Source organism: Anser cygnoides, chromosome 3 (assembly GCF_040182565.1).
Source record: "Anser cygnoides isolate HZ-2024a breed goose chromosome 3, Taihu_goose_T2T_genome, whole genome shotgun sequence".
Lineage (NCBI taxonomy): Eukaryota > Metazoa > Chordata > Aves > Anseriformes > Anatidae > Anser > Anser cygnoides.
Genome location: NC_089875.1, coordinates 71,838,035 through 71,862,654, shown reverse-complemented (window position 1 = coordinate 71,862,654; position 24,620 = coordinate 71,838,035). Strand labels below are relative to the sequence as shown.

At 37.3% G+C, this 24,620-nt stretch overlaps 1 long non-coding RNA gene across 1 annotated transcript; it reads left to right on the top strand.

The window, feature by feature from the left end:
* The first annotated feature begins 1,808 nt into the window (after positions 1–1,808).
* On the top strand, positions 1,809–22,233 carry LOC136790462 (uncharacterized). Its single transcript, XR_010830413.1, has 3 exons — positions 1,809–2,937; positions 10,750–10,917; positions 21,886–22,233. It is a non-coding gene; the product is annotated as an uncharacterized lncRNA (long non-coding RNA).
* Positions 22,234–24,620: the final 2,387 nt, after the last annotated feature.

The following is a 24,620-nucleotide window of genomic DNA, read 5'->3' as shown; positions in this document are numbered from 1 at the left end:
CACAAAGCTGTTAAACACTGAGGTGTGCTATCTCTAGATGTTATAACCCTCAGATGCCCTCAAATTCTGTTTCAAAAATATTAGTTTCTAAAGGTAAGACATCAGCTATTCCCCAGATAAAACAATAACTATTTTTTTTTTTTTTAAATATACTGGAAGGTCATATCAAGGGAAATTGTCTAGACAGGGATTATTGTTACTAATTCTTGATGATGGTAATAATTAATGCTGTTAACAGAAATGTGGTAAAATGCAAACATTTCATCTTTAAGGTTGAAAATGAAATGCATGTGGGAGAAAGGCCTGCTAGGGAAATAGGACTTATATCCCTATTAAGTTCTCCTGCTGCCCTTTCCACCAACACTACTACTGAGTGAGGGCAGAAAGCATCGGGGAAGTAGTACAGAGAATATGGGGTTGTTTAGTAGCTGACAGATCTTGTAAGCTTGAGACATAGAATTTTCTTACTGAATTTCAGGACTTTTTTTTTTTTTTAATTTCATTTCCAAATCTTTCCCCACCTGCTGACATGGATGTCTGTTAACTGCCTGAATCAGAAAGTGTGTGAATATCAGAGGTGTCTGTGAAGAGTGTTGTAATATGGAATTACTCATGCACTACTACCGCAAGCAAGAACAGTGATCATCAGAATAGTGGTAACTTCATCATGCTGTACGTTTCCTAAATGCTTTATCAACAATTATTTCCAAAAGTGAGCTTACTCCTTGCACCAGGAAAAAACAAGGGAAAAGCTAATGACTTTTTGGCAGAAGGGGAAAGCTTATTTTTACTCCTCAACATCCACGGTCAATTCTTGCAGTCAGTCAAGTATTTCCAGCGGTTAGCACTGAAGGGCTCTGAGTCTGTTCAGCTACCTACAGCCTTTTCTTTCTCTAAAATCAAAGGGAATTTGAGGTACACAGAACTTTAATTGCTTGGTAACTTGACAGATGGTGTCCCAAAGGCCAGCCCCACACAGGCCTACTTGGATGAACAGACCTGACAAATTACCTGTGTTTTGGAAAGGTTTAGGTCTAATTATGTTTTCATTTATTATTTAAGTGGATTTGGTACCCCTACAATACTCCATGGCATCTTGGATTTTTTTTATTTTTTATCTTTTTTACTGGGTGACTTTCAAAACTTTGCTATAATTATTAATTAGGGTGTTTTCACTACTGACAAAATCTTTTCAGTTACAAGGAAATGCTCTTGCTTATCTTCTAAGAATATTTCTGCATTGAGAAGGGACAGAAAGTATAATAAGATTTTTGCAGGATTTCAAGACTCTCTCTTTGTGCTGAACAAGCAACTACTGATGTTCACTTAGCATTTTACATGTGAAAAACAATAACTTGGAGGGTAGTTATTGTTTTTTAAAAGTAAAAGTATTCGGATTCAATTTTCACTTTAAAAATTCCGAGACTTGATAAAAAAAAATGCTATTAGCATTTATTATTTTATAATTTTTATTTTATTTTATTTTATTTTATTTATTTTATTTTACCTTCTCTTAACCTATATGCTTCTTTATCTATCTAACAGTAATTGACAGAAACAGATTCATAAAATGCACAAGCAGAGCACTGAAAAATCATCATTATTTATTCAGAAGGCTGATCAGTCATACTGCATTTGTATTTCTTCCACACAAAGTAAGCAGGTGGTATAGCCAGTCAATCCTCATCAAATTCTGTTGCTGTTAATTCCACTGCATATTAATCCATTTTAAATGTCAGCATTACCTCCATTATATTACTCAAAACCCAATATTTTTTAAAAGTCTGTGTTACATTTCGTCCTATGACCTCACCACACATCCACCCAAATACCTTATCCAAAATTTAAATGAGATATTCATTTGGTGACTTCATTATGAACTTGACCTTATCTTTCAACACCTCTGCTGGATCCAGTGTTGGCTGTAGCTGTGTTTTCATCATCCAGCTGGGTGGGTTGTGCTGATGTTAATTTTTTTCTTTATCACTTGTGTTTAACTGCAAGCCCATAAACATATGATACAACTACAATAGTTGCCATTTCTTTTCAGCTATTTATAAAAAACATATTCCTGTGATCTCACAGTTAGGTGAACAATTTTCTTCCTAGACTGAGGTATCCTCTGAATGTCCCATATAAGGGATTTAGGAATATTGGGTAAACCGACAAAATATTTTTGAAGAGTTTTTATGGGAATTCTTAGAGTTAGAAGATGAAGAATTACATTGACCTCAATAAATAGTTATTTCTTGACAATTTATAATCACAGACAGAGGTTACTGAAAAGAAGGGATAGGAGGGAATATGCAGGCTTTCCTTGTTGTACAGTACAAAGAAAAGAAACATGTCTTGGAACTCCTCAATAATAAAATTAGGATTTAATTATTTCCATCAATATTCTGAAACAATTACCTTTTTAGCTACCTTCAAATGAATCTGAGGAATGATTTGCCTGAGTTAATTCTGGTAATATAACTGTTAGGATATAATTACCAAATTATATATATTTGTATGAAAATATAAGGTTTTGGTGAAAGGCTCCACTCCAGCATTTGAATGATAATGGAGCTTTTTGCAGGGCTTGGTCATTAACACATTCCATTCAGTTTTGGGGAAAGTGATGACCTTGTCTGGGCATGCTGAAGGAACATAAGTATTTCCAAAGAAGAATGAGGAAACCAATAGTTTTGGGGAAGGAATTTTGAAACTACCTCTTATTGGAAGCTATCAATAAAAAATCCTGGAACGATAAAAGAGAGAAGATGGAGCTGGAGCCACATTTCAGCTCACCCCCTCAAAAAAGTTGGGAGCTTAAAAAGGAACAGGAGTTGTCAAATCCAGCTTTCTGCGAGGCAAATTAAGGACATAGGATTTGCACAGAACAAGACTGACAAGGCCATGAAGCATCTAATCAGCTTGTCAGCTGCATCCTGCAGGGTAAGAGGAACCTTTGGAGCTTATCTAAGCAGTAGATATATGTGTGCTTCTGTTTTCTCTTCCACTCATCTGTTTCTAAAGCTTCTGCAATTGTGTTATTTGTATTCGGCAAATATATTCATTTTTATTTCATCTTAACATAGCTTTTGCTAAAGGTGATCTCAATATAATTGGAAAATTCAAAAGCATTTGATTCTTTGGAGTGGAAATCCTTAAAACTAGGGTAATAGACTGGCTCAGGATATCCTACATTCAAATGATATTTCAGAGATTATTTAAAGCATAACATAATGTGCTTCTGTACAGACCAGTTTGGGAGCTGTTTACGCAAAATAAATATTTTTTGGGACTAGTATTATTTGGCAAAACTTGTCAGCTTGTGGTGCAACAGGGGTAAGCATGCCTTAACCATGTGAAACAATGGAAGTATGAAAGCAAATTAATCTAATTTCAATTAAAAGGCCAAAAGGGATTTGCATCAATCAAAAAGGTATCCCAGTGGCAGAGTGCCTTACATGATTCTTACAGTACCTTTGTGGCTCTCCCTTTCCAGATGATGTGACAAAAGGTTTTCTTCAAAATATATAGGATGCCATGGAGACACGCTGAGATAAAGCCCTTAATCCCTGCTTTGCTGTTGCTGACAGGAGATCAGATCTCTAGACACATGGGATGTCTGTCAAGCAGGAAGCTGGGGACTGGGGTGGTCAAAGGGGTGAAAAGTTGCTTGTCTGTGACAGTCCAGCTTCTCCTCATAATTATATCACAGGATATTAATTTGCCAAACTGACTTTAATCCAGCTACAAAAAAAATCTGGGGTTTGGGGACTGCTAATCATGAAGCACGTGACTTTACACAAAATCCAATGAATGGTTTAATGCCTGGAATGGAACAAAGTTAGCTCAGTTAGCACCCTGAGAAAAGATATACAACCTACGGATTTAACTATGCAATTGTAGAAGAGTGTGAGTTCTCTGTCTTCTGTGCACTTAGCTTTAAATGTTGAGACTACTCAAATAATACCTCTTGGACAGCATTCCGTTTTATTTTTTTTCCCTGCTTCTTACTCTATACACTTCTAAAGGCATACACTTCTTGTGGTGTTCTTACTGGACATCAACAATTTTCATGGTAGAGTTGTAAGATCAACTTGTACTTGCCTGTGGTTGGTTTATGTAGGTCACATTACTGTTCCATAAATGTACAACAAGCATGGTTCAGATAGGTACAATAGCTAAAGTGCAGTGTCCCACATACTGCTTTCAATTCTACCTGGAGCCAGTCTGGAGTGGTGAATTTTGGAGAGATCACACTATTTTTCTGTGAACATTCATATGTTTCAGTTGCAGGGGTGCTAACCAGCATGCACTATGTCACGGGAATAGAAGGGAAATTGTCCTTGACAAGTTTCAGGTCTAGCAGAGCTTGTCTGATGCTTGATCCAAACTAGCAGAGCTGCTGTCCTTCCTCCATTCCTTTGAGTATCAGGAGGCTTCTGTGCTGAGGCCAGCCTTGGTAAGATCCAGGGAAGGTGTTTAAGGTAACACCAGCAAGGAGATCACTGATGTTACAGTGCATTTAACAAGTCCAAAGCTGATGTCTTACGAACCCAGTGGCTTGTCTGTGTCCTGAATGCCTCAAGGGACACCGCAGGACTGCATCATTCAGGCTTCAAAATTCAGGATAACTCAGTCCCCAGAAATGTATCAGTGGAAATCTGATTGAATCAAACAATTTCTGTTGCCTAAATCTGCACCTCTGAAATACCTGCTGAATCATTGCATATTCCTGAGGGAGAGCCTATAAAATCTGCAGAAAAGGGCAACAAATACCAGCTGGAGATCATTTATATTTTAGTGCAGTGTATTTCTATGTGACTGTAAATTAAAGATAACACACACACACACAAAAGATGACATCTCTTGTTGACCTCAAAGTGTTGTTGACTTCTCTTACTCTCCTTGTAAGCAGGAGACTTCAATTTCTCTCTCAGGAGAGATAAATTGATAGTAATTCTGATAGACAAAATAAAGTAATTATGTTTCCAATGCAGATATTAACCTAGAGGTGATCTCCTGGGGGCTAACACTTTACATGGAATTTTACTTTAAAATTACATTGTAATTAGCTGCTATTAATCTGTTTCATTTGTAAGGTATGTGTACTAAATAACTGATAGAAATAGTTGTTCCTATTGATAAACACTCAATTACCAATAAAACTGATGTACAAAACTGATGAGACTGCTTTTTAGACAGCACTCCAACTAATCCAGAAGGAGTTGATTTCCAAAACAAGCTCTGCAGTCATTAAATAGTATCTACTTACTGTGGAATTTACTGAACAGGGCAATTCATTTCTTAAAACATTTGCTTTGACTCTGTTAGAGCACACACCTCTCATGCATAAGCTAGAGAAGTGTTTCTCTGGCACTATATTCTCAGGCCTCCTTTTGAAGTCAACAAGAACATACCCACTGATTAGCAGACTTTGGATTAGGTCCTTGGCTGCTGTGCCAAACACCAAGGAAAACTGTGCCTTATCAGTCCTGTGTTAAGCTTGGAATACGATCATAAAAACTCTATGCAGTGTTCATAGTGCTTCTTACATCTTGATAGTCCAGGGTAAGAGAAGGCTCAGCTGTGCTGCATAATGGAAAAGAATGAATAAAACAAGTATATCAGGGTCTGTACTGTATGATACAGAAATACCAAGGCAAGGAGCCAGCCAATTTTACAAATCCTGTTTCAATACTGGGCTTGCAAGACTCAGGCTATTCTCCAGCACTCTTGATTGTGGACTTAAACTTGTGCACAGCTAAAACTTGGTTCCAGCAGAGCCTATTACTCAAAGCTCAGTGGGAAAGTAGGTGTACTTTTGGGTCTGTTCCAGCCCCAGCAGCAGTACAGCTGTATTCATGATATGCTTCATGTATTACTAAACACCCTGCTGGACACAAGGCTTTGTATCGCTAACATGGATGATCAACAAAACACATTACCTGCTTACAGATAAATGAGAGCTGGCTGTATTTGCCAAGCACGAATCAGTGTTTCTCTTGGATGTAGCATGCAGGCTTGAACTTACATATGGAATTGTAGGCCATCAACTCCATAGGGTTCTTCTTGGCTTTTTGATTGTTAACAGAAAAAAAAAGTTGGCAACAAAATTGATTGTGGGTTCATCAAATATTGAAAAAATGCTATAATATCTCTTAGTTTTAACAGGCTTTTGTTTTACTATTATTACATATTGAAAACAATTGGAATGTTGTTATTTTATAGCATCACTTTGAATACTTCATTGCATTTCTGTAAGAAGGCCTGACCAATCTCTTGGAGATTAAAGGGAAAAGAAGCTAAAACACATAAAAGCTAGTGTAACATGCAGTAAGTGAAAATAAGAGTAAATATACGAATGAGAAAAAAAAAAGAATCTTGTTAGATGCAATACGATAAGTCACAAAGAATCACAAAGAAACAGAAAAAAAAAAAAGGAATGGTCATTGCCAATTGAAGATATTTAGGTCAGTCCATCGTCCATTTAATCCTATTTATCTATCTATCTATCTATTCATCCTATTTAATCATATTGGGCTGTTGAACTGCAGGTATGTGGATTGAAGTAAGATAATTCCAAGATACAGGAGTTTATTTACAGCTTATTTCAAAATGCTGGCCAAAGGAAAATCGTTGTTATCTTTCAAAGTATCCCTTAGTCTGTCACTCTGCTTTGTACAAATGTGTTTAGAACAAATATATAAATGTTGAAGGGCCTTAGAAAAAGAGGGATTTTTAGTAGAAATTGTGTGTGAATCACCTGAATCTACTTAGAAATCTAAAATCCTAGGAGACTTTCAAGATTCATTTTACTTTCGATATTCACAAATTGGCTGTTTCAATAACAGTAAACAATAATTGAATACTTTCATATATTCCATTCAAGATTGGATAGTAATATATTCCAGGATGATATTTAATGGCACAATTTGTCCTCTGGAATTGCATCTCTCTTTCTACCCACTGACGGTAAAGTGAAGTATTGAGAAGTGAAGCTCCATTCCTGTTACTGGACCTGCACATGTTTACACTCTCTGTAGCTGTCTCAGCTACAGACACTCATGCACATGAATAACCTTTTCACATTAATATCCTTCTCCAGAAGAACACTTGAATAAAAAAAGGCGTGTATAAGCATCTCTAGGGTCATGCCTAATTCCTACTACATCTTTATTTTTCAATATGTTCCTTGAATATATCATTGTTAAAAATTCCTGTATATTGCAAGGCTTGTATTTGGGAAAGAGGGTGTCACCAATTTCTGTGTATCTCAGGGGATTTTATCCTTTCTAAGGAAACAGCAAACTGTGGTGAACAGCAGCCAAGAAGTTGTCTAGCACAAAACTGAAACCAAAATTGCTTTTCTGAGATGAGGTAAAAAAGAAAGGGCCAAGAGGGAATGTTTGCCTGATCCAAACACACTGGCAACTAGTTTGGTATTTTTAGTTCAGATTGTGGATCCAAAGCATAATCCTATTTTCATTGGCAGTGAAGATCTTAACCAGCATAGATAATTTTTGGCCTGGATTACCCTACCAAAATCTCAGCAGTTTGTCAGTTAACTCAGCAACCACATTTCCTGTAAGAAAGAACCACCTGAAGATAGATTGACAACACTGATCTGTTCCAAGTCAGTCTTTTTTATTACTAGATCATTTAACTATTGTTTTTCTCTGGGATACTGTTTTTATGACAGCTTGTACACTTTCCCAGAAATGTAGCAAATCATGCACAACTTCTTATAAAATGGAAGCCTGCAAACAATACTAGAAATCATTCAGAAGACAGTGGAAATAAAATATTTGTTTCTTTCAGACTTTGAAAATATACAGCCAGACAATATAAATTGGATATTTTCCTTACCTGTTTTACTCTAACCTAGAAACATTCAGCCAATTCTGAAACATGGGTGAAAGGGCAGGATAAGAGGTAGGTAGTCTGGGCCAGCTTGCATATATTTGTGAGATGGGATGGCTGGCAATGAATTTCCAAAGAAAAGAGGTAGAGACACAAGAGGGATGTACTTAGGGGTTGTAGGTCGCTTGCCTGGGTTTTGGTGTGAAAAAAAACAAGGAACAGCCATCTTGTGTGATCTTGAAAAGCAATTCATTTACAGGATGAGTCAGATAGAGTTGTTGTTGTTGTTAATTATTATTTCTATTTGTAAATATTAGCAAGATGCTTAAATAGTCAGGAAGGCCATACAAATACCTTAACAAAGATAGAAGCAACAGATCCAGTGCTTCTTTAGAAAAGAAAACAACAACAACAAAAAATTCATACCATAAAATAAAATAAATAAAATAAAATAAAATAAAATAAAATAAAATAAAATAAAATAAAATAAAATAAAATAAAATAAAATAAAATAAAATAAAGTAATAAACACTTTTTTTCCTCTCTGCTTGATGACACTTTAGCTGCAAAAAGTAGAGTTGAGGGTCTTCTTACTTTATGATACAAAGGAAATATTCTTCATTCTGCTTTAACATGCAGGTTCTCATGGGTTGAATTGATTCATTTCTCCTTTGCTGAATCTGGGGTTTGGTAGCTGGAGACCTGTATAAGAAAGGGTGGGAAGGTACTTCTCTTGGTTATCCTGCACATCTGAAAATGTTTTGATATTCTGGTCCACACTGATGGTATGAACAGAATTTCTCTTTTATCTCTGTCAAAGAATTTTTAGATTTGAGATATCTGCTTTACAATTCAGGTGGAGCATGAGAGAGAACCTGGGCTGAAGTTAAATCTGTCACATACAGAAGACAGCATGAATAATTTTTCTCCGATTTGCAGTTTGGTGTAACTTGTTATGAAGATGTCAGTAGTTCATCTTTTTCTCCTTTTTAAGTGGTGACAAAATGAATGACCAGAACATGCTCTCTGCATTGATTAGTAATAGAAGCTTTACAATGACTAACCCTAGACAGACATTCAAAAGATGAGAGAGAAGAATTTTTTTAAACGGCACAGTGTGAAAATTTCACCGTTCTTCTTGTAGGGTCTTTGTACCAGCTCTTTGTTCCTGCAGAAAAGTGGTTATCTATCTAGTTACTAAGTGAAACCTTAACTCCAATGAATGCTCAAATGAAAAGCAAAACACATGCAGCTCAATAAACTGGGAGGGTTGGAAGGGGGATGGGAGGGAAGTAATAGTGAAAGACAAAAAAAAAAATTTACGTATTTGCAAGATTGGTCTTAATGGGAAACTACAGACTTTCTCATGTGACCTTCCTTGTGAGGTGAAAAAAAAGCAGCACAGTTATCTGTTTAGGTATTCTGGGAATCCCCCATGAATCCAGACTGAGGTGGGGAGGCCTGGACAACTCCTAGGAGAGGACAATAGCATCAGCTGCAGAAAAAAACCTATCTTCCTTTGTCCCTCCTGTTTTCCACCTGGTTTTAAACACACTTTTATCTCCACCACTGCAAGCAGGAATGTATTCTTAGTTTCTAAAACAGAAGCAGGAAAAGAGTGATAATGATTACTTTTACAAAATTTTAATGAAATGAAAAAAAAAAAAAGCCTTAACCTTACTAGAGAAGATTTACTCATGGGGTTTTTGCTTTCATTAAAAAAATAAAAATAAATAAATAAAAATGATCAGAAGGAATGCCAGTTAGAGAAAATAAATTGTTTTTACTATAATTGAAAATTATAGATTTAAAAATTAGAAATTAAAGATTCCATCTCAAAATAGTAATACTTGTATTGCCCAGGCTAGTGGAAATGCAGAAACAGGAATATGGTTTCTAGCTCAGCTGGAATCAGCTTGCTCATATCTGTGACATTCAAAGCTGTATGAAGTAACACTGCTGTTTTGCCTCACTCTTGTACACACATCACATAACTGAATTCTGGTGAGGAGGAAGCAGTGGTATTTCTCTTTAGGTTATGTGATTTGGGTGGGAGGGCCGTGTTGTTTCTGTTTTTGTTGTTGTTGTTGCTGTTGGTGCCTGTATAATGTATATTACTCATTGATAATTAAGTATGTGCTAGTAGAAATCTGTTAAAGAAGCTGTAGTTGCTATTCAAGTAAAAAACACTTGCAGAAATAATGTGTTCTTCAAGTTAACTGTAATTTTCAAGAAGCTTTCAAAATGTTTGCATGTATGACGGCTTAGTGGGAAAATTTCTCAGCAGTCATTCCTACTATAACAATGTTGTATGAGCAAAAAGGAAAATGTTTATTGTCTTTGTTTTTCTTTTTCAGGCTCTGTAATCTGCAGTGAAGCATGTACAGAGTTTCTGCCTCTGGTGGTGTAATATTCCCTCTTCCACTATAATATGCTCTGCAAAAGACAGAATGCAAGTGACATGATGAGAAACATTTACTCATAATTTTATTTTTATTTTATTTTATTTTATTTTATTTTATTTTATTTTATTTTATTTTATTTTATTTTATTTATTTTATTTTATTTTATTTTATTTTATTTATTTTATTTTATTTTATTTTATTATTTTATTTTATTTTATTTTATTTTATTAGTTATTTCTAGTCACGATAGTAAAACTCAGGCTGCCAACTAATGTGTCCTATTTCTAAGCTGACAATAAGGGTTGGTAAAGAGATGGGGGCAGGAGGGACCTTGTCGATTTGGATAGTTTAAATTGCAGCTTAATGGGCTAACTCTAAACCAGCCTAATTTTATATTCTTTATCCTCAGCTCTGTATTACTGAGCCTGCTCCCACAAGGATTTTCCCGCTATTAAATATTCAGAAAGTGCTTCTCTGTTTTATCTTTCAGGGACTAAATAACATTCATAACCTCTCCATAAGAAGCTGACCTCCACTGGCTTCTGATTACTCCTCCCCACACAACAATCCGAGACCATGAGGCAGAAAGAGCATGAAAAGTGAGCCTCCAACTGGTCCAGACTCTGCCAGAAAGCCACGGAAATCCTCTTCATACTGGGTTAGTTAAAATTACGCTGACCCCAAGTACTAATGGAAGAACTTTGAAGAAAATCATGTAACCCTGTCCTGGTACAGGGATATAAGGCTTGATCTAAGAGATACCCATAAAGTCTAAATCACTATATTTTAAATAGTAGTCTTGTATCTACCATTGTTTCTGGCCCTTCTCCCCCTCATGCCATCAAGGCCTTGACAATGATCCAGCTGTGGGTATCCCTAACCCCTTATCACTCTTGCTATTACCCAGTCTTTCAAATAATACAAGAAATTTTGCAACTATTCTTTCATTAAAATGCAAACAAAACAAAACAAACCAAGTAACGAAAACCACTCAAATGCAAAACCAAACCAAAAAGCAACATAGGTGCAGCCCAGGATCTGGTCTTCATGGCACATACCCAGTGAGGAGAACACGAGCAAGGCAATGGTGCAGTGGTTTTCTGCTGTAATGGTCTCCTGGTGCTTGGCTCTCCAGAGCGTTCAGGCTTTATGCCTGTTTGGGTCCATGAACAGGCAGTGTTTCATGCTCTTGAAGGTTTTAGGAAATGAACAACCTGTACTGCAGAGCAGGTGTAGTTGGGCTTGAGATAACACCACTGACAGCACAAAGGTTAGTGAGTGATTGAGCTGTCTGCTACATTACATTCACTTTGCACTGTGCATTCTGATATACATCCAATATAACTTCATGAAAATATGAGAAGTTACTTTGTGCAGTCAATGGCTTTGAGGATGCACTGGCCAGGATGCACTCACTTTTTAGACTTTCAAATGAGATATCTAAAATAGGAGCCTAATCCCTCTAGATGCTGTTCCCAATAAGATAAATGTTTTTCCCATATCAAGGATCAACATGCTATGGGAAAGGTCATTGAAGTTACACAAATTATGTTTTCTAAGAGTGATGGTTTAGATGACATGAAAATCATCAGCTTTGCTACAAATTGCCTCACAATTTTACTGCCTCTGAACATCTCAACTGTTGAATCTCTAAAAAATAAGATAAAATGGAACTCAAAGTTATTTTCCTGTCCTTTCTAAAAGATTGAACGGTAAATGTGCAAGAGACACATTTCTACCCTATTTTTTTTTCCTCTGACTGCTGCTCTCTCCTCTGAGAACTGGTCTCACCCTCTGGTTAATAATGTAGTGGTATCCATAATCAAACAAACATTTGGAAGATATCAAAAAGTATAATGCATGTACGTATTTTTTCTTAAATACAGAATTAGTTTCATTCATCATGAACTTTTTTCTTATTGCAGTAATTTTGGGTTATATTTGCTTATATTTTATTTTTTTCTAATGCCTGGGAAATCATAATAAACATTTCTGTTAAAGCTAGTCAAACAGGTGTCATAAGAGAAATAAGCCATACTGTTTTATGACCATACATTGACCTGGATTTTCCCAATAAACTATGGGCAGGTGAGAGAAGATCATTTCCTTGCTGGATATTGAACCTCTTCTGAAGAAAGGATGGGTTTGATTCGTTCAGATCAAATTTATTCCTAGTGTAACCTCACTGAAATCAGAAGAATTACATTAGAGGAGCAGTTTTTGCTGCATGAGTTTTATACTGGCTAGGTGTAGCCTCCTTTCCTTCACTTGGGAGAATTTCTGAGATTCATTAACCTTTCAGAGCAAGTTTTATACCAAATGTTCATTTTATCTTAGAAGCTGATTTAATTTAATAACTCTACAGCAAACAAAGCAATAGTTCAATCTGAGTGAAACCTTAGGTCATCCCCCAGTGAATCACTTACAGGTGGTTAATAGAAAGGAGTGTAAGCTAGAAAATACAGCAAAATGAAAATACCTCTAAATGTTCAAAAGAAGAACCAACTTGTAAAGTAAGCCATCGTGATAGAGATGAAAACATGGCAAATTATTCACCTAATTTGTGAGCCAGTTTTATACAAATGTATTGCAAATGCCTGGATTGAGTTGTGATAATGTAGCTGGTGTCTTGAGCCAGTGATTTCACTGCAATTTAATAATATACGTTAACCTTTACAAACATGTCCAGTGCAAACAATTTTTCATGAAGCTTGATAATAATGTTCAAATAATGTGTTTATTTCCATAAAATGGAAATGTATGAATTCACAATGTATGAATAAATTTGAGAGTTTTTCAACATAAATCCAATACAAAATCCCTTTGTGTTTTTGGTTTTCATAGAGAATTGTTAATTTAATAGTACTTGGTGTGGGATAATATGCTTGTTCTAAATCCTAAGGAATAAGAAATATTTTTTGTACTACCAAATAGCTAAAAGAGATACTTTATTTTTATTTATATATGTATATATATATATATATTTATATATATTATGGTAGCTTAAGACCCGTAGTTATTAGATGTTACAACGATATTAGTTGTCAAACAAAAAAAGTAGTGTCCGCTTTTTGTGGGTGTCTCCCAAATCAATGAACAAACCTTGGAAATTTATAGTTAGGATCAGAGCAATTAAAAAAGTCTGCAGTGTGGAAATTTGGATTTGAATCAATTAATAATAATAAAAATAATAATAATAAAAAAGCAAATCCAACTGAAGTGTACCTTGAAATGAGACCATAAGTTATGCATCCATTTAATAATCAATTCCTGATAGCTTCTGTCATCCTAATTGGAGTAATTGGACTATCTTTTATCCTGGCTTCAGTAACAAACAAGGTTTATATGATCATACTGTTCTTGCTTGCCTTTAGGGTTATATTCCCAATAACTTCGGAATCACTTGGCCAGTTTTAAGCCAATTTCACTGAGGATTGAGCTTTCTGAGTTCCTCAACGTGGATTTACTATATGGGAAATGCTAAGATAAGGTTCCCATCATCTGGAACCTTTCTGTGAACTGTTACAAACGTTTGTTTTGTCTTTTTTTGTCTCTGGGAAGGGGAACACTGGGGAAATCCTACCACTGTGGGCACCACCAGGCCACCAGCTGAATGCATTTGGTCTGTTTGCTTGGGACACCAGTTCCTGGTTTTTCCTTCTGGAGGACAAAAGCTTTGCAATTTCCTTGAAGGAAGCAAGTCGTCAGCGGTCTTGTTTCTGGCCTCCCAAATTCCTCCCTGGTGGCTGTGGAGGCAGTTTTCTGTCCATCTTACTGTCATGGTCTAGGAAGTATTTTCTGGATGAACTGTCTGCTTTCCCTTTTGTGCAACATCACTCTGTTCTATTCAAAACATATTAAAAAACATTAGACAGATTAGAACATGAATTCTGGACCCAAATTTCTGCCTCACTTACAAGTTAGAGCTCACTTTCTGCTTCTATAGCCCTCATAGCCTCACTGGAAAATGCCATTGATACTACCAGGCTCACACACCTGAGTGTGATGGCTGACAGAATATGCTTGCACCAACCTTCTTTTCAGCATGGTGCCAGGTGCCAGTGATTTCATGTTTGCAAACATTTTCCTCAACTATATTAAAACTAATACCAAAAAGTAATAGCAACTCTAATCATCCCTGTAAAATACCACCGCTGTTGTTGAGCACTGCCAAATTCTCACCAACCCTTCATTTTTCCTTTGTTTTACATTCATTAAAGGACTGCAATTTCTTTCAACACCATCTGCATTTGTTCGGCACTTCATAAGGTTCTGCACCCTTGTAGCTATGTAGACAAGAAGTGAAGACATACTTAACTAAATGCTAACTAAATAAATGCTAGGAATAAAAATCAAGTATTAGTACCTGTCAGAAATAGCTCTGGCTCTGTAATCAGTAGGGCACTTTTTGCTGACATGCAATATGAACAAATGCAGTATGAGAGAGTTATTCTGCTTAAGATAGTTATAAAACCAAATGAAATATCTATTTGAAATAAACATCCATTCTCAAAGGTTATTTTAGCTAAATATCAGTTGACCATTTCCAATCTTTTGCTTGTTCGTTACTTAAGTAACAGCAAGTAAATCTCATCCTTTCAAGCCTTGTTAAATCCTTCCTTCACAGTGTGTGTTTAAATACAGCTCGGTTTATATTCAGAGGGTTTCAGCAAGGATATTTCAAGGTACATGTTATTTCTCTCCTCTCAGTGATGAGGATTCAAGAGTACAGCCATTGATTTCAGAATGCACCAACTGCTTACAGCCAACACTGAGATGTTAAAATAATAAGGATTTTATTTTCCTCTTCTCCGCTTTGTGGCACAATTTTACTGGGGGTTCACGCAAAATGTCATAAGGAATTTTGCTCTTGGGAAAAAAAAAGGGAACAGAAATGAAAAACATCCTTGTAATTAACTAACATCTTTGTGTGAGCATTAGTGTTTGAATGGATTCTAGGGGCTGGGACCTGAGCTGTTACTGGATGTTAAATAAGAAATATATTTTTGCCTTTTTTTTTTTTTTCTCTTGGCTACAGCAACAGAGACACATAATGCAGTAAGTGCATTCTGTTGTACCATCCATGACCTCAATGGAGTGGGAGAAAATGGGTTTTTGCTGTCAGCCTCTTATCCTGTTACAGATTTGAGTTTTACTCCAGCATTACTTCCAGTCTAATTGCATTTGACCCAGCGCTCTTGCTGTGCTAGTGTCAGTCAGCATAACTGCAGGCTGGCATGCAGCTAGTATTTATAGAGCAAGTATAATTGCTTGCTAAGCCCTACAAGCATCAGCCTTATGAACTTCCTCATTTTCATTAAAATACAGGTTTCTTTCCACTTGCATATGGAGGCAATACAGACAAAGTATTTACGTGCCATCAGTGGAAGCTGCCTGCATTGAAAAATGAGGCTAGGGAATTAAAAAAGCTCATCCCATTTAGTGTAACTGTAAATTAAAAATAGCAGCTTGTAGTCAGGTGTAAAAACTAGTGCATATGTTTACTAGCGAAATATTGATAAATACACATTACTAATGCCTGTATGTTTATATGTTAAAATTGCTGAGCTTTTTATGTTTGAACATCTTAGAGGATGTTCTTTTAATTCTCCACTCCCATCAATGCACATAAATACAGTGCTCAAAATGTTAGTTTTGTGTTTGTGCCATTACAAAGCAAGATATCTATATCTGTTTGTTTCCTTTTGCATAAGTTTTGCTTCAATTGGCATCTCAGAAGACTGCAAGTCAATCTTCTCTGACATTCTGTCAACATCTGAACCCACATATAAGCTAGATCTGCAATAGTCTGGGGCAGGATTTTATTGCTCCCATATCAGGATATTCAATAGACAATAAAGGGAACATATGACTTTCATATCTCTAAAGTGATGCCTGGAGCAAGCTGAAGTATTAGTGATCCCAGACTCAGTGCTGCACAGTTCTGAGTACATTTCTGAGGATGCTCAGCAGCCTCAACTTGTAGCTCATGTACCTATGAGAGATGAAAATGTACAATATTTTGCAGTAGCAAGCTTTGCATTATGCATATCAATTACTCTCTCAACCTGAGGAAGAACAGTGTATGGGTTACAGCAACAGGCTGCACATATGCTTACCTCAGTTCTCTCTTTCCAGTCATTTTTCAGTAAGAAATCAAACCAAGCTATCTTTAATATGCAAACTCTTCCATTTACACAATGCAACCTTTCCCTTTCCACTCAAAATAGCATACCAAAAAGGTCCAAACCAGAAGGACATCCACAGCTATGTGTTGATTCACCCATGTATTGACAATCTGAAGGTTCATGTCTCTTTTCAGTGAAGATGAAAAGGAAATGATCTGTAGAACTTTATTATTCAGGATTCTATTTCATGAAATAGAACACTAGCCATCTACCAGGGATCCTTTCCTCAAACAGTCCTCTGACTTCTCTGTGATACATATTCCCTGGGATTCCCTACTTCCAGCCTCACCCCCAAATCCTCATTTTCTGTGTTTTAAGATTTAGTGTAAGATAGCTCCTAAAGGCACCCCTCCCCTCCCTGGATATTCAAATGGAAGTTTTTAATTATTAAAGAACATGAATCAATTATTTCTGGGTTTCTGGTAGACCAAGCCTTTCTTTGTCTTTGAGATTTTTTGTTTTTGAATTTTTTGTTTGTTTGTTTTTCTTTTGAGATTTTTTTATTATTATTATTATTTTTTTTTTTTTTCCACCACACAGCTGTGGTTTCTCCAGTTATATGCCAAAGTGTCTTAGGACTCCTATGTTTTTTTTCTCTGAAAAAATGTTTCTAGACAGAAAATGGTTGTGTGAATTGTACAGCATATGTGCTGTAAGCCTGCCTAAATTCTGGATGCATAAGACTTTCAGCCCATAAGACAGTGAGTTTTCCATCTCATATACACTGAATCCAACAAATCCAGCTCTGCAGCGTATGGACAGAAAAATGGGCAGTCCTAGAGGATTCATTTACGTGAGGGGCTCACTGAGTATGAGTACCTTTTCCTGTGCTTGCAGACATCAAACAGTCAGGTCAGAACTTCTGCCAGACTTTCTGAAACCTCTTATAAATGCAGGCAGAAAGCTATTAGAGAGTGGCTTTGCCCTGCAGCTGGTACAGTAAATTTGGTCCAGGCTTAGGCATTCTGCTGCATCTACAACCAGCATCCTCAGAGGCAAGTGCATTTCCCTTCCTCATAGGTCTGAACGGTCCTGTCTCATGGAGGTCACAGGCTTCTGCTCAGCTGAGATGTGGGAGGCATGGAGGAATCTAGGTTCAGCCAGTATCTCCACTGTAGCCTGGTCCCCCTGCTCATCTTAAAGTAGGGTACAAAGCAGCAGCCCAACACGGAGCTGTCACTGTTCAGGGGCTTCATGAACTGCACACTTCCAGAGCATGGCAGCATTTGTGTGGGACTCTGCACCTTCCTCAGGTTCTCCAGGACTCCTAGCTGTGGTGTTTAGTACAGGACTGATCCTGAGGTTTTGCTCCTGACTTTATGAACATGGTTCTTCCCCCAGTAAAAACAATACAATGCCAGATGAATGTCAAGGTTTTACTCTTCACCTCTTAAAACATCTATGAATGATGAATGCTACGAAAGCTTGTAGAGCTACATTTTTAATGTGCATCACATATGTACATCTCTAGAATCATCCATCTGTATGAACAACAGCTGAAACACCTCATTCTGTATGACTGCCAAAACCCTTTATGTACATCACATTAGTCAACACAGAAGGAATCAGTTATTTTTATAAGGAAAATGCCACCAAATCCTTTTTCAAATATTTAAAATATTTTTGGCAAATCACATTTTTATAATCCTTCTACAGCTGTTTCATACTGAAACAAAACATAATACTGCATATGATGAATGTCACAGAACCTCTTCCCTATGATTTTATTAGCTCCTTTGCTCAGAGATTTGAGACTTAGCACAGAAAGCAAATAGCTGCAATGTAAATCCACATTTCTGTATGCAGCTGGATTGTTATGCCACAACATGCTGCCACATTGGCAGCACCAAAGTGTGTGCAGCCAGGGTAGGGTAGAACTATACCTTATAGGTGTAGCATGGAGACACTCAAAAAGTGAGGTGAACGAAGTGGAAACATACATGATCTTGAACAGAACTACTGGGAGGCTGTTTTGTTTCCTGTTCCAGCACCTTTCCTCTATATGTTGCACCCTGAAACTTGATTATGTGTGTCCTGAGCAGTGATTTGGCCAGTCATATATGTATGCATGTCTTGCCACATGCTTGAATGCACACTTACCTCCTCACCTGTCACTTGGCACCCCCCAGCACTAAACTACTGCTTGGCCTGATGTGTAGGGACAAGCCTAGGAAACCCTTGGGGATGCTGAGAAGAAAAAACTGGCTGTGGAGCAGAGGTGAGGTTTTACAGGGCAGGCTGTAGGCAGGGGATCCTTTTCCTGAGTGTTAGCATGCAGGAGCAGAGGTGACGAAAGAGAATAAAAAGGCTGTGGCTTGGGCCTTCCCATTATGTGGGTACAGGAATATGTTTGAGCAGCTCTAAAACCTGCTCCAAACAACACACTGGCTAGCAGGACCAAGGGAGTGATGTGGCACCTTGTGGACACTGGGGTACTGGTCAGCCAGTGACAAGGAACTCAGAAGCTGCAGGTATCCAATTGGCCCTGTACTTCTCCTGTAAAAAATGCCTATGAGATGTCATCTGTGAAGTTGGCTTGCCAGAATTTAGAAATGATCAAAAGTGATTAGATGAAGACTGTTTTTTTTTTTTTTTTCATTTTGCTAAAGGGAAACATGTACAGTTAACAAGACAAAAAAGGCTGATAATTCTTTCTTTCCTAAAAGGCCATACATCAATGGTTACTCCCATATAGGCTACCTTTTTTTTTTTTTCTTTTCTCATTTTGTTCTGTGGCTCTTTATTACACAACAGATCAAGTCTTATTGTTTTATAGTGTTTCAGAACATAACAACAGCAAGTAGATTTACTCTAGTAAATTTACACCAGTAGGACTGACAGCAGAATCTGGCATGTTTTCCTTGTGAATGCCCTAAACACTTCCTTTCTCTGCCCTTCCAGCTGGGCAGCTTCGGAGCCTGGTAAATGAGAGACACTATTTTTAATGTCTCATTCAAACAGCAATGTTGTAGAAGTGGCAAATAATAGTTGCTTTCAATGCAGGAAACAACACACAGTGCTACTGTTCCTATTTTATAAGCTACATTTAAAAATCTCTTCATGTTGATTTTATAATTATTTGTGCTACTTCAGTCTATAGAATTTTCATTTAAAAGTTTACTGTTAATCAATGCTGTATTTAGAGCATTTTTTTTTTTTTGTGTATGTGCATGTGTCTGTGAACTTTAATATGCTAAAGAACCTCCTCAGTAGAGTGCAGAAGGTGATTTGGAAAGTGAGTTTCTAAAATACTTCAGTAAAATAGCACATATAAGTAGTACCCTAAAAACCCCTTGCACTAAAAAAATTATTAAGTCTGGTAAATCAAGCTCTAGAATGTTAATTCTGCATGAATATCCTTAATACAGAATAGATCCTTTTTTGTTTTCTTTTTTTTTTTCTTTTTTTTCCCTCCTGAATGTAGGCCAAAAAATTGTCAATTTTCCTTTAAAAGGCAAAAGCTGTGCATTAATACTAAGGCTACCATGTCAGTCAAATTCCAGTCTGTACTCTGAGACAGAAGGATACTGCATACACCAAAGGTATCAGAAAATAACTTTTAATATATGAAATGACATACTCTATTCTCAGCTGTGTTCCAAGAAATGTGATTTGGGATGATTTTTAAAAATTGCTTAAAAATATAATCAACCAGAGTAAAGCTACTTTGCATGAGAACATGGAAGTCTGGCAGGGAAAGAAGCAAATAGGAGGACAACATTGTACTGAAGTGTTGGACAACATTAATAATTGGACATTTAAATATTATACAAATATAATTAATGATTGAATTATTTAAATGCTTTTCAAATTGAAGAAAAATAGAATTCTCAACCCTTCTCTGAGATAACTTGTGTAGAGAGGTATGGTTCTTCACATTCAACATCCAAGCACTGGGATGCTTTTTGATGCCCAATCCGCAGGAGGAGAAAGTAAACTCAGAGGGGGATGTGGAACAAGGCTAGGAGGGAGTGAAAAGTCTTACTGAACAGAAGGGTAGTAAACAGCCCTTACTTTCCTGCTATAGACAGAAAATGAACACAAATAATTGCTGACTGAAGACTAGTAGTCATAGCCTGGGATACTCAGCACAGTTGTCTTCACAGAATATCTGTATGGAGAAACACTCATTTTGTACCCCAGAATAAAACTGCTTCTAGGAATCAGATCAGAATTTTTTGCATTAATCATTTTTTCCTTTTTCTCTTTTTCATTTTCTCCTTTTTCTTTTTTTTCTTTCTTTCTTTTTCTTTTTCTTTTTCTTTTTCTTTTTCTTTTTCTTTTTCTTTTTCTTTTTCTTTTTCTTTTTCTTTTTCTTTTTCTTTTTCTTTTTCTTTTTCTTTTTCTTTTTCTTTTTCTTTTTCTTTTTCTTTTTCTTTTTCTTTTTCTTTTTCTTTTTCTTTTTCTTTTTCTTTTTCTTTTTCTTTTTTTTCTTTTTTTTCTTTTTCTTTTTCTTTTTCTTTTTCTTTTTCTTTTCCTTTTCCTTTTCCTTTTCCTTTTTCTTTTTTTCTTTTTCTTTTTCTTTTTCTTTTTCTTTTTCTTTTTCTTTTTCTTTTTCTTTTTCTTTTTCTTTTTCTTTTTCTTTTTCTTTTTCTTTTTCTTTTTCTTTTTCTTTTTCTTTTTCTTTTTCTTTTTCTTTTTCTTTTTCTTTTCCTTTTTCTTTTCCTTTTCTTTTCCTTTTTCTTTTTCTTTTTCTTTTTCTTTTTCTTTTTCTTTTTCTTTTTCTTTTTCTTTTTCTTTTTCTTTTTCTTTTTCTTTTTTCTTTTTCTTTTTCTTTTTCTTTTTCTTTTTCTTTTTCTTTTTCTTTTTCTTTTTCTTTTTCTTCTGTTTTGTTTTTCTTTTTTTTTTTTCTTTTTCTTTTTCTTCTTCTGTTTTCTTTTTCTTTTTGTTTTTTATTTTTCTTTCTCTCTCTTTTTTTTTTTTTTTTTTTTCAAATTATTAAAGCACTGTGCAGAGCATGTGTTTACATTGCTGGCAACCTTTTCACATGCTGGGCCAAGCACATGGGGTCTGTGGAAGCCTGCTGAGAAAATCCTGAAGAAAGCCTGGTGCCCAAACAATGGGCAGAACTTGTGCCAGGCAGACTGGCTGTGGGAAGCAGATGAGGTGCATGCCCTCCTCACATACATGCTTTGCTGATGGTGCTGGAAATTATGTGGTTGGCCCTTTTTTCATATTTGGGGATGTAGAGATGAATTAGAGCCAGACCCATGCAAGATCTCTAGGAAAAAAATAAAAATAAAAATCTATAGGGATCTCTTCCCAGAGCTGCTTGTTTTCCTAAGCAGTCTCTCAGAAGGCATTAAAAAAAAAAAAAAAAAAAAAAAAAGCCAGAGCTCCTAGACCAGCCTAGGAGAGAATGTTGCTTATGGTTGCTATAAATACAGTACAACTCTGGCTTAGTTAACATTTTTGTTCTTTTTACCCTTATCTCACAGAACAAGAGGCTGAGGAAATGCATCCCCTGTCCCTGACCTGTGCATTCCTGGACATCTGTTTAGAGGAGGAACTTTGACATGGAGCAGAGAAGAGGTCTGTGAGGAGAGGTGGGCAGAGAAGGGTTGCAGAGACAGAAATGCCCTTTGTCCACATAGAAGGAGAAAGATCAACTAGCTATGAAACTGCTCTTTTAGCAAATTGTACTTTCTTTTTCACAAAGGTGGTATTTTCAGACAGAGATCAGGACACAAGGAATCCCCACTTCACTGTGTAGTGTTTGGTGCTAAGGATTCAGCCAAGAACTATTTTTTTATTTTTTATTTTTTTTTCCTGAGATAGTCCTAAGGAAAAATGCATAAGAGGTATGCATTTTCTTATAAGGGTGCCTGAGCCCATTGACAAAAAGATAACGCTTCCTACCAGAGGCCTCTTCTAGTTTTTTTTTTTTTTTTTTTTCTAGGCTGAAATTATTATTCTGTTACAGAAAGTAAAGGTTTCACCTTCCTTCCCGTAAAAATTCCATGCACTTTAAAAATAAAAGAGAAACATTTATTCTTCATGCTTCTGGTCCCCATCCAGACCTTCACAATCTTGCAATGTGTTTATCCTGGAAAACAGGGAAATGTATGTATTTTCCCTGTATTGCAGATGGACAATTAAGGCAAAAGAGGATTTGCCAACCTGAGATGTGTGTGGACCTAGAACTTCTGCTCCCACCATCATCTGTACCAGTGACACACAAACACACTCAGCTTGAGAATCCCTCACCTAGATAAAGAATCCAGGTGAAATATGGCTACAAGATGCTTTTATGGCCACATGTAACATAGTCCTAACTGTCTGCAGGTCAAAGAGGCTGTGAGACAGGCCTGGTCAACCCTGGGAGATGAAGAATGGAGAGTCATGCAGGGAATGAGCCCATCCCCTCTCTGCTTCATGACCAACTGAGGCAAGCAGGGCTGGGCTGTACATGTGTAAATTTATCTCCTCTCCATCCTCCCTACTTACCTGTCTCCCCAGTCCTCCCAGCAATCAAGCAGAATGGGTAGTTGTGGCTGCAGCAGCTCCTGCCACATTGATGTTTGAGGAGGGCTGCTACATTTATGGTGGGGAGATGCAGAGAAGGAGGTGGCTGCCAAGGCAGAGAAGGGGATGTGGAGACAGATGGCTGTGTGCACAGGCACCAGTCGCCTGTGTGGGGAACAGCATGTGGGAGGTTGCACAACTCAGAGCTGCTCCCTCCAGACAGTCCAGGTTGGATTACCCCTGTGGAGCCTTAAGCTACAATCATCATCTCCATCCCTGTAAGATAATGCCAGCATGGGGTGGCCACACAAACACTGACCTCCTGATGTGCTGTATCTCTTCTTTCTACCCTTTGGTTTCGATTTGGGATTTTTTTCTGGATGCAGCACTCTTTTCTGATTACTCTGGAAGTGCTTGGGGGATTTGTAACAGTAATAATGTATGTAGGTTTGGCTGGGAAAATTCAGTTTAAGAAAAATTGTTGAGGTTTTGAAACTTATTTTCATTTTGCGTTGGAATAAAATCAAAGTCTTTCAAAAACTGTTTTGGAAACTGAGCAGAGCAATCCATTAGGGACCCAAGGGGAGGCAGGAGGTCCTTGCTCAGAGCTGAGCAGAGCAGGACCTGAGTCTCTCCTCCCCCAAAGTGGGCCCTAGCCAGGGAATATTCAGAGGTACAGCTTTTTTGTTCTGGTTCAGACTAGAAATTCCATTCTGGAGCTCATTACTAAAAACCCATATATTTTCATTAGGGAAAAAAAAAATAAATCATTCTTGTGTATTTGTATTTTCTTTTGAAAAACTCCAGGTCAACCTGAGACTGGGGCCATGCAACAGAAATTAAGTACGCAGGTTCTCAGCATTCATTTCAATTTTCTTCTTAGTATGTATTGGGCTACATTGCTTAACTTGGTGTTTATTTATTTTTATTTTTTAATTTTAAATTGTGTCATTTACAAAATAACAATATAAACCAAAAACACAGTAACTGAACTTCTGTGGGAAATGGCCTGGCTTGCCTCTTAGCCACTGCTTGCCAGCTTTGCTTCTGAAAATCATCTGACCCCAGAGCTGCCTTCAGAAGTGCACTGAAGGGCTTCCAAGCCATGTACAAGATTAGTAAAATTATTTCAGGAGCAACGACAGCACAGCTCTCCACCTCAGAACCCATCTGGGCTGGGGGGATGTGCCAACAGCAATCCTGTGACATTCAATAAGGGCCAACGTGGACTCCTGGACAAGTGTGGGGACAACCCTGCAAGAATGTGGGCTGGGGCACCTGAGCCTCCTCAAGACATGGGCAAATGGGTGCAAGTTCAGCAGGACCCCCTGAGCAGGTCGAGGCGGGAGCAGTGGCTGTGCAAAGAGAGGCTGAAGGACCAGGGCTGTCCCAGCCTAAGGGAGTTTTCTGTAGTGCTGGAGCCAGGCTCCACACAGTGCTGAAACAGGAGAGTTTGGGATCAGGCACGAGGAGAAGGCTTTTCCCCGTTGGAACAGCAGGGGAGGCTGTGCTGGCTCTGGCCCTGGGGGTTTTCCAGCCCCACTGGGTGTAGCCCTGAGCAGCCAGGCCTGGACTCAGCGCTGAGCCTGCTGCAGTAGGGCTAGGCCAGGGACCTCTGGGGTCCTGTCCAGCCTGAATTTGTCTCTGATCTTCCAATTTTGCTGTTATGCAGTCCATTCTACAACAATTTTATTCTATTTCAAAAACA